At 35.2% G+C, this 11,667-nt stretch overlaps 1 pseudogene; it reads right to left on the minus strand.

The window, feature by feature from the left end:
• The window catches only part of LOC145943417 (uncharacterized), a 12,262-nt pseudogene extending 2,366 nt beyond the window's left edge, over positions 1-9,896 (minus strand).
• Positions 9,897-11,667: the final 1,771 nt, after the last annotated feature.

An 11,667-nucleotide genomic window follows, 5' to 3' on the forward strand; every position in this document is an offset into this window, starting at 1 on the left:
AAGCAGTGGTATCAACGCAGAGTACTTATCTCTTTAGACATCTTGATTAATTAGAAGCCGATTTATACAATAGCAGTGGTATCAACGCAGAGTACTACTACAAAGAACAGTTGAAAGAAATGTGGTACGCATAAAATAATAATATTGAAGATAAATGTTACTATAGTCAAGGCATACAAATTAAAGGTTTATTTACACGAATTGCACACATATACAAAAACACATACACAAATTTTTCAAAAATTACTTCTTGGTGTAATTTTGTAAAAATCACCCCTTAAGGATGAGTTTCGATTTTTTAACGTGAGTCATTTAATAAATTTATCTATAATAAATTGCTGGTTTCAAATTAAATTACGTTAAATGTCATAATGGATAGGTCAAATAAAATAGAAAATGTTATAATAAATAAAATCCGCACAACAAAGAAGGAGTCGAAGGTGTAAAATTTTACGAGAAAGGAAATAGTAATAGACGAAGTTATAACGTTGAAGAGGGAGAGTGAAGGGAGAAACGGTAGATATTTTACATAATTATATATATAGAAATTTGTAATAATTGTGTTTAAATATTTGTAATTAATATTATTTAATAATTACACTTTTATTATATTTTTCTTATATGAAAAAAAGATTTCTAAGATATTAAAAATTCAATTATATAAAAATTATATAAAAAAAATTTATATAAATTATATAAAAATCTATATTATAAAATTATATAAAATAGATATAGATAGATAGAAAAATATATAGAATTATATAAAAAGGCTGCTGTGCGCCTGTAAAAAAAGGCTGCTGTACGCCTATAAAAAAGGCTGCTGTGCGCCTGTAAAAAAAGGCTGCTGTGCGCCTGTAAAAAAAGGCTGCTGTGCGCCTATAAAAAAGGCTGCTGTGCGCCTATAATAAAAGGCTGCAGTGCGCTTATAAAAAGAGGCTGCTGTGCGCCTATAAAAAAAGGCTGCTGTGCGCCTATAAAAAGAGGCTGCTGTGCGCCTATAAAAAGAGGCTGCTGTGCGCCTATAAAAATGGCTGCTGTGTGTTTATAAAAAAAAGCTGTTGTGTGCATATAAAAAGAGGCTGCTGTGTGCCTATAAAAAAAGGCTGCTGTGCGTTTATAAAAAAAGGTTGTTGTGCGCATATAAAAAAAGGCTGCGGTGCGCCTATAAAAAAAAGCTGCTGTGTGCCTATATAAAGAATTAATATAAAACATAATAAGCACGAAAAAGAAAAGATTCATCAAGAAAATCGATGAACTAATGAATAAATAATTCTTGGTCATACAGAAAGACAAATAATACTTATATATATAGAATAATATAAATATAATTATTACGGCACTTATATATATATATATATATATATAGATATAATTTTTTTATATAAAATTAGGCAATAACATATATTTGAGAACATATATATTCAAAAATTACTATTATATATATTTAAAAAATACTCTATTGTTATTTAACAATTCGTATAATGTACCTACGTATACGTCGTATACGGTACGACGTAGACAAGTATGCCTCAAAAGAGAAAAGGCGGAAATTTGTATAAAGTAAGTCGCGAAAGCAAGCGCTTACGACAAATACGAATAATTGAGAGTTTTGAGGAAAGGTTTCAACGACTTGAAGCTAATGTTCAAAGAAATTCTCAGGAGAGGATCAATGAAAATGATAACGCAAGGTCTCAACGACTCGAAGCTGATACTCAGAGACATGCTCAGCAAAGGACCCACGAAAATGATGACGCAAAGTCTCAACGACTCGAAGCTGATGCCCAGAGACATGCTCAGCAGAGGGCCGACGAAAATGATGACGCAAGGTCTCAACGACTTGAAGCTGATGCCCAGAGACATGCTCAAGGAAGACAAAAAGCTAAACAATTAAATCATTACATTGCGCTAATTGCCAAGGACCATGAAATAAATGTGCCAGTTTATACACTTGGCCAAATGAATGTAGAATGCCAATTTTGCAAATCGTTAAACTTTGCATGTGAAAAATCTAAAGATGGAAAATTTACATATTGTTGTCAAAAAGGCAAGCTTCAATTAAAGCCAATAAATTGTCCTGATTTTCTTAAAAAATTATATAATGGAAATGATTATAAATCAAAAAATTTTATGAATAATATTCGTTCATATAACAGCGCTTTAGCTATGGCTTCAATGGGTGCGCCGGGAAATAGAAATCCATTGGATGTTGTGAACAATGCTCCTTATTGCTTAAAGATTCATGGGCAATATCATCATTTAACTTCAACAGCAATGCGCCCAGCGGATGGGCAAGCTCCGCGATTTGCACAGCTTTACTTTTTAGATACAGAAGAAGCTGTAAATCATAGAATGAATAACAAAGCTAATAAGGAGTGTGATTCAGAAATAATGAAAGAGTTGTCAAGTTTTATGGTTCAATGCAATGAATTTGCAAAAACATTCAAGATGATGCGTCAAGTTGATCAAGATCTTAATCCGATAGGAAATAAAACCATAAATTTAATGTTGTCCTTTAGAAAAAATCCTCAACAAGATCAAAGAAGATACAATGCTCCACAAGCAAATGAAATAGCTGTGGTCTTTAAGAATGTAGATGGTGAGCCTCCATTTGAAAGAGACGTTCGGATTTATAATAAAAATTCGAACGATGTTCAACAAATATCAATTCTAGACAAAAGGTGTGACCCAATGTGTTATCCTTTGTTATATCCATATGGTAACAATGGATGGCATTCAGAACTTAAATCATATAATCCTAAATATCCAGGATTCAAAGTAACTCAAATGGATTATTATGCTCACCTGTTAGCACCAAGATTAGAATTTAGTCAATTTAAAAAGGCAGGCAAATTGAGATGTCAATTTATACTTGATGCCTATATGAAAACTGAAGCAAATAGGCTTAATTATATTAAATTAAATCAACCTCAATTAAGAGCAGAACTTTATTCGGGATTAATGGATCACCTAGATAATCGAGCACAAAATGAAGGAATTACAGCTGGTATACCTGTGATATTACCATCTTCATTTATGGGCAGTCCAAGAAACATGCAAGAAAGGTACCAAGATGCTATGTCTTTGGTAAGAAAGTTTGGTAAACCAGATATTTTTCTTACAATGACTTGCAATCCTCAATGCCCAGAAATTAAGGATAATCTTGATGGATGTTTAATAGAATTTCGACCAGATTTGGTCGCTAAAACATTTAACTTGAATGTCAAAGAGATTTTAAATGATCTAATTCATAATAAAATTTTTGGAAATCTAATTGCTTATGCAGGTGTGATTGAATTTCAAAAAAGAGGACTTCCACATTTGCATTTACTTGCAATGTTGAGTGATGAAGATAAGCCCCGACTTCAAGAAGTTATTGACATGATGATATGGGCTGAAATCCCTGATGAAGAAAGATATTCAGAACTTAATTTAAAAATTTTGAAGCACATGATTCATGGTCCTTGTGGAGATTCCTCCCACAGATATCCTTGCACTAGAGACGATGGAAAATGTTCAAAAGGTTTTCCAAAAGAGTTTCGTGAAGAAACTAATGCTAATGTGAATGGATATCCTATGTATCAACGAAGGAATTTTGGTAAAAAATACATCGTTAGAGGCAAAGAAGTTGATAATCGATGGGTGGTGCCATATTCACCATATTTAATCATGAAATATGATCGACATATCAATTTGGAAATATGTTCATCGGTGAAGAGCGTAAAATACTTATATAAATATATTCAAAAGGATTTGACTGTGCTGCGATTGAAGTGCAAGCACGAGATGGCATAAGGCTAATTAAAATAGATGAAATTAAATCATTCCTGGATGCAAGATATATTAGTGCTCCAGAAGCAATGTGGAGACTGAACGGATACGATCTGTTTATGAGGTCTCATACAGTAATCAGATTGGCAGTTCATTTGCCTAATCGTCAAATGGTTTATTTTCGAGCAGGAAATGAAGAGCAAGCTGCTCAGAGAGAGCTCACTCGAGATACTACGCTGACTGCATGGTTCAAATTAAATCAATCTGATGAAAATGCAGTGAATTTTATTTACACAGATATTCCTTATCATTATGTATATGATAAAAAAGAAACTAAGTGGAAGCCACGCAAAAAAGGTGGTGAAAAAATAATTTCAAGACTCTATACAGTAAGCATAAAAGATATTGAGAGATTTTATCTCCGTCTTCTTCTACTACATGTGACTGGAGTTAAATGTTTTGAAGATTTGAGAACTGTAAATGGAGTTCTTTATAATATATTTAAAGATGCAGCAATTGCAAAAAATTTGGTAGAAAATGATAATCTTTGGGGAAAAACGCTGGAAGAAGCAACAGAATCGAATATGCCTGCACAACTTCGAGAATTATTTGCTTACATTTGCATCTTTGGAACTCCAACAGATGTACCAACTATTTGGAATAAATATAAAGATTTCATGATTGAGGACTTTGTACATAACAATGTTGTAAATCCTGAAAATATGGCTTTAAACCATATACAAGGAATTCTGATAAATAATGGAAGTAGCTGTGAGAACTTCCAATTGCCAAATCCAACTCCAATAAATATTTACGTAACAGAGTATAATGTGGATGAAGAAAGAATACGTGGTGATTATTTATTATCGACACTAAATGCTGAGCAAAAGCACGTGTACGATATAGTCATGCGAGCAATTGAAAATGAAAATGAAACTCAGAGGTTATTTTTTATTGACGGGTTTGCAGGAAGTGGTAAAACATACCTATTTAACACATTTTTAAGTGTTATTCGAGGAAGAAACGAAATAATTCTTCCATGTGCTTCAACTGGAATTGCAGCCACACTTCTGAAAGGAGGAAGAACTTATCACTCTCTGTTTAAGCTTTCAATTCCAATTGATGATGGAGCTAAATCAAATATTAGAGGAAATTCTCAAGGTGCACGAGAATTGATTAATGCCAAATTAATCATATGGGATGAAGTGAGCATGACTGTTGGACATGCTTTAACAGCAGTTGATAAACTTTTAAAGGATTTGATGAAGAATCCTCGACCATTTGGAGGAAAAGTAATTTTATTTGCAGGAGATTTCAGACAAAATCTCCCAGTAGTGCCTCATGCACAAAAAGCAGCTATAATTGAATCGATTGTAAAATACAATCCTATATGGAGGAACGTAACTCAAGTTAAATTAAAACAAAATATGAGAACTGCGGAAGAAAAAGAATTTTCAAATTGGCTAATGCAACTCGGAGATGGTAAATTATCAAATACGGATGGACTACATCTCGATACAATTGAAATCCCCAAAGATTTTATATCAAAAGAATCTCTTATTAATGAAATTTTTGGTGATAGAATCACCATGGAACGGATTAGAGAAAATCCAGATCGAGCGATACTTTGTCCTAAAAATGAGGATACTTTTAAAATTAATGACACAATCCTTTGTCAAATGGAAGGAGAGGAAAAGGAATATCACTCAATTGACTTTATTGTAAGTGATGATCCACAGGAGCAATTAAATTTTCCAACTGAGTTTTTGAACTCTCTGACACCTTCTGGAATGCCAGTTCATCGACTTAAAATAAAAGTCAGTGCTATAATAATCCTATTAAGAAATTTAAATACTAAGAAAGGACTTTGTAATGGAACAAGATTTATTGTAACTAATTTGAAAAATAATCTAATTTATGCGGAGGTTCTAACTGGTCCTGCTCGAGGACAGATTGTCATCATTCCAAGGATAGATTTAATTACAAGTGATTTGGAATTGCCATTTAAATTTAAACGAAGACAGTTTCCTATTCGAGTATCATTTGCTATGACAATAAATAAATCACAAGGACAGAGTTTAGAAAAAATTGGGATTTATTTGCCACATCCTGTATTTGCTCATGGTCAACTTTATGTGGCATTTTCTAGAGCAACCAAAAGGGAAAGTGTAAAAATTAAGATTGATGAATTTAGCAATCAAGGACATCTAATTGAAGGAAGTGAAAAATGTTTTACAAAAAATGTAATATACAGAGAAATTTTGTAAATTGAATAATTATGAAATTGTATGAGAGCTAATAATAGCGGGTTAGCGGTGGGTACATTAGACGTAATCAAAAAATATTTGAGTAAGGAAAAAAAAATGGGTATAATAATTAAATAATAAAATAAATTAAAATTTGTATGTATATATATTTACTAAACTAATGTTTTCAGATTTAAAACATATTAAATTGTGTGGAAATTAAAATAACAAAAAAAATTAATATAAGCAAATAAAATTTTAATTATAAATATTTAAGTTTATGCAAAACAAGACGCAAAATACAATATCAGAGAGTGAAAAAAAAATAATAGTAGTCATCTTCGAAAAATTTGCAACATTTGATATAAATTTCGTGAAAATCGGTCCAAAAATATGGAAGTAGTTCGCGGTAATACAGACAGAACAATTAATCTTTTGTGTTAAATCAGGTTTTATAAAGGCTTTATGAGAACCGCGCGAAGCGCGGTCCGAATTATAAAAGCTTTGAGGACCGCGCGAAGCGCGGTCCGAAACGCTAGTCTTTTATATCGAAGGATAATTGCAGATTAAGTAATTTTACTAACTATGTTGGTCAACGGACAATATTCGACAACACGATCGTGCAAAATGAGACAATAGGCGGTAGTATTTGCCGGTACATCTTCCTTACATTCAAATTCTATTCTCACGTCCATGGTAGAATTTTTGACAGATTCATTTTGTCGCGACAATCAATAACTGCGAGAGGACCGCAATGTAGAAATTTTGCGATAGTTAACACATTCTCAATATCACACCCGTAATAAGATTTGCGAAAACGAACATATCATACAGAATCAACCATCTGTTTTTATCGAAATCTAAATTTAAATCATCGTAGGGATAAGATTCCGAGTTTAGATATAGCGTTGGCTAATTTAAAATGATCGAATATAGTATTATCTTTTGTTATAACATTTTTTTTATCAGTCTGCAGTGCAAAGATCACATATCGCGCCTTTTCCAGATGAGAAACGATTTTCACAGTCCACGAATGCTTGGTCGTACTATGTAACAGCGGAAATTCGTACAGATCCCAAGAGCGAAAACTCATGTTTAAGAATCGCCCGCTTTCCAATGCTCGTAACAAGAAGAGTTTATTGATTTCGTTCAATATTACATGCGGCATACGCCATTGTATCTTAATCAATTCAATATCAGCTTCCGCACGTCCATACAGACAATTGGTGTCGTTACGCGAACGTATCAAAATTAATTCATGGCGAGCGTTAATCACAACTTGCTTGTAATCTTCGCAAAATCCCAACAGCATGTTGAGTGGTACGCAAAAGTTAAACATGCAACTATCACCACATGATCCATTATGCGTCATATCCCACCCGGCATTCTTCAAGATTTTACTTCTCTCGGTAGTTAAAGAGACATAATTTTTCAACGTAGAAGTTATTCCAATGTTTCTGTTGCGATCAATCTCCACACCATCGAGTTCATATCGAATTTCATCAAACATGAACGCAACGCAGTTATTTGCCAATACCAGCGTTTCATTTGCATCTATTTTAGATATCGTCAACTTTCCCTCAACATACAGAAAGCTTTCGCACGGTAACGTGTACAAATCCTGGTGGTGTATAGGTATCCGTATCTCGTCGCTATGTCCAAGCGATGTGTTGGCGTATGGATTGTACGAATGTGTCTCAACCTTGACGATACGATTATCAAAGACTGGCTCACCACCAATATTCAAAATGTCAATCATCTTTTCATACGATAAATCCCACTGGCTCACTGCCGCCGCCGCCGCAGCTGCTCTCGCAAAAGTATTGTCCCTCGTAATGTCCCTCGTAAAATTATTGTCTCTCACGTACTCCGTATCATTTAGCACAAGCATCACACACTAATTTTGTCGACGCCGTACGTGCAATCTTACAGTAGTTTCCTCTCCTCGAAAATCCAGCAATCGTCCTTCTTGATCAACAATACGTATCGTTAAATCAGTAATGCTCCGTACGACGATCGGGAGATAAATGATCTGTGCAGGCGTTTCCGATATCTTATATCCTGGTGGCACGCTCGGTGAAAATTCATGTATCGTGTGTACGCGCTTGTCATTACTGTACGCACCAGTGGTGACGCTACATTCTATACGAATAATATTCACACTAATAATATTTGTAGGTAAATCCGAATCATGCCATTTTTGAGGTTGCAATATACGAATCGACGAGAATCTCAATAGCGATCCTATATTGTATGGTTTATTAAAGTTTATTCTATAGATGCATTTGATTTCGCTCTTTAGAGTATTATGATTGGCGCGAAGCACTATTGCATCTTCATTCTGCTTTTTATTGGAAGGATATTGTGAAATTGCACGTCTCAGATACTCATCTATAGCTTGTAATTCGTATGATCCCTCGGGTATCGTAATTTCCTTGTCATCGTTATCAAAGTAAAATTTATTATTCTTAGAATTCACATTCGGTATCGTATGATAAGTTTCAAAGTCTGTTAAACCGAGGTCGTAATCACTATTCGATAAATCTATAGTTAGAAAGTAGCTTACAGCGAGAACACTACTTTTGCCAGTTAACGTTAGTGTTAGCGACATGTTGTCAAACTGAATCGTGATGATGGATTGACAGGCTTTATATCAGTCGTTTGAAGAAATCATAAACACAATTGTCCACAATTATTCTGATTATAATTTTGATAGGATGTGTGATTGTATTCTATTTTCGTAACATTTAAATATTGCACCAATTCTTTGGGTGGTTGAAGATTACCAAAACTATCGAAATATATTGCTCGATTTCCTCTCTTTACATATGCCACCCAATGGGTACCAGAACCATCAACGTCATCCAAATTTACAATACCGCTTTCATTTTGTCGTATACCGCTTATCGGTAAATTATTGCGCATGTAAACACCTCTAAAGAATGGTATACGCATACGTCTTGCCAGTTGATGCAATTGTACATTAGTTGTTACACCCACAGGCATTTTTAGCGTTTTTTTTGACGTTTTTTTTCTTAGTTGAGAATCCCTGTCCACGCTTATATGGAGCGAGATAAACTCCACGACCTTCCATAGCGCGATTATGACGTTGCATTTCTTCAAGCTGACGTTGCACAGCCTTGCTATCATTCACAGCCTTTGCAACTCCCGCTGCTCCACCAGCCAACGAACCGAGAACTCCCAACAATGGTAAAATTGGCAAGATACCACCACGCTTCGCCACAGGCAGTATTCGTTTCTTCTTTTTCGAAGATTTTTGCACCTTTATCCCCATACCGAATTTTGTCTTTGCTTTCATAGCTGCCCAAACAGTCGTAGCGGCTGCTCTTTCACCAAGAGTCGAATCTCTCGCAGTAATACGTTTTCGCGCTTTCGCAGCGAGTATATTAACAGCAACGTGTCGTTCTCTGAGGGCGTTGCTTCGAGAAAACGCAATGTCGTGCTCGCGACACGCGGCATCCAATGGATTAATACCTCGATCACCTCTAGCCAATCGCTTTTCCAAATGAGTCCCCGGACCGCAAAACTGATAACCGGGAATATGTAATTCGAAAGGAAGTGCGTTTATAGCACGATTAAACAGACCACTACCCTTTACAATTCTCGCCGACATTTGCCACAATTTTTTATCAACGGCGCTGGACAGTCGATATGTGTTCGTTGCCACGGCAAATTATAATGTCGCATGCATCGACGATATTGTTGAACCTCCGAATCAGCTTTTATATATTCGGAAAGCTTGTCCCACAATAGTTCCACGTAATCGCCAAAGTTTTGCAGTAAAACAATCTTGGGAATAAACTTCAATTGTTCGGCAGTAAGCTCGAGAATATCAGTCTTAACCGACAGATAGAGCAACATTTTCAATACTGAGCTGTTTTCACCCGATGCATCGCTATAAATAGACCCGTCATGATTCGTTCGTTTGATTCGAGAGCAAACATGCGGTTCGTTCGGCAAGCGACGATAATCAAAGTTGCAAATTTCGACGATAAAACACGGTTGATGTCGGATAAAGAAATACGCAGACATGGAAACATGCTACCAAATACTATATGCGGTATCATCTGCGGTCCTTCAAATTGTAGTAAAACTAACGCGTTGATTAGTTTGATAGAAAGCCCGCACGGCGTTTGCTTCGAGAACATGTACGTATACTCGAAATTGCTTCAACAACCGAAATATCAATATTTGGAAAATTTGCTATCACCGATAGAAGAAATTGGTTATTTTACATTCTCTAATAATATCGATGTCATTCCACTGAGTGAGGCGCTTCCGAATTCCATTTTTATCTTTGATGACGTGGCGTGCGACAAGCAAGATACGATAAGAGAGTACTTTGCAATGGGACGACACTCGAGCGTCGACTGTTTCTATCTTTGTCAAACGTATGTCAAGATACCCAAGCATCTTATACGTGACAATGCAAACTTATAAATTTTATTTAAACAAGATGGGACAAACTTGAAACATGTGTACAACGATCACGTAAATACAGATATATCTTACGATAATTTTCGCGCTTTTTGTCAGAAATGTTGGCAACATAAATATTGATTCGCGGCGATTGACAAGGACAGTCCGCTGACTAATGGACGATACAGAAAAAGATTTATTGAATTTGCAATACCGCAAAGCAATTAGTCGCTTTCGACGCATTGATCGAGCAACGTCTAAATTGCAACATGAAGAACAACGATCGTGAAAAGATTGTGAGAGAGATTGCGAAAACGAGCGATTCAATCCGTAAAAATTATCGTTTCTTGAAAACTGGTAAAATGGAAGAGGACGATGCATTGGAGAGGCATTTTAAACCAATCTCTGAATCTCTGAAACAGCTTGTTGAAAATACAGTCGGTGTTGAGTCTGGTGAAGAAAAGATTGAACCATCGAGTATGCTCGGAGAGAAAAAAGAGTTTAAAACAAAGCGATCAAATATATCATTGAGCGGTATAACTTCTACTCCAAAGCGAATAAAAAGCAGGCAAATTCAACAATTTTTGGATGCAACTACTTCTACTCCGATACAAGATGTACAACCAAGGCAATTATTGCATGATAAGACGTCTATTGAGGAAATTTTCGAGACTTCACCTGAATCGCTTGTGACATCAATTCAACATTCATTACAAACATCTGATGGTCAAAATTCATTGCGAAATCACCTGGGTCTACTTGCTCAAAAATATGTGGCAGCTATATTGAGTCAAGATAAAAATTCCAAGATGGATTACGTATACGGTGTTAAATTTCTCGACAAAGGAATGACGCTCGGTAATAAAAATTTCGATGTGGATAAAAATGATAATATAATTATCGATGGATCAAAATACGTTGGAACAGCAGGTCTTTACGAGTTGGTTTTCAAGAGAATTCCCGACGATGAAATATATACTGCGAATGACTTGCAGAACTACAAAAGTATGTTAATAAGAACAAATGCGCACAGACGAAATGGTAATGTGAATCAGCCAGTATTAGGTAACAAGGGACACAAATATAAATATATAATCGCACCATTATTCTGTGATAAAAAATCTGGAAAAGGTATACCGCGTGCTATGATCTTAAACAATAATAAAATTGATTACGTGCATTGGAATGATCCCAACGAGTTGGTAGATCGTCT

The sequence above is a fragment of the Prenolepis imparis genome, unplaced genomic scaffold (genome assembly GCF_030444845.1).
Source record: "Prenolepis imparis isolate NDT839.2.m4 unplaced genomic scaffold, iyPreImpa1.0 SCAF_12, whole genome shotgun sequence".
In the NCBI taxonomy this organism is placed as follows: domain Eukaryota; kingdom Metazoa; phylum Arthropoda; class Insecta; order Hymenoptera; family Formicidae; genus Prenolepis; species Prenolepis imparis.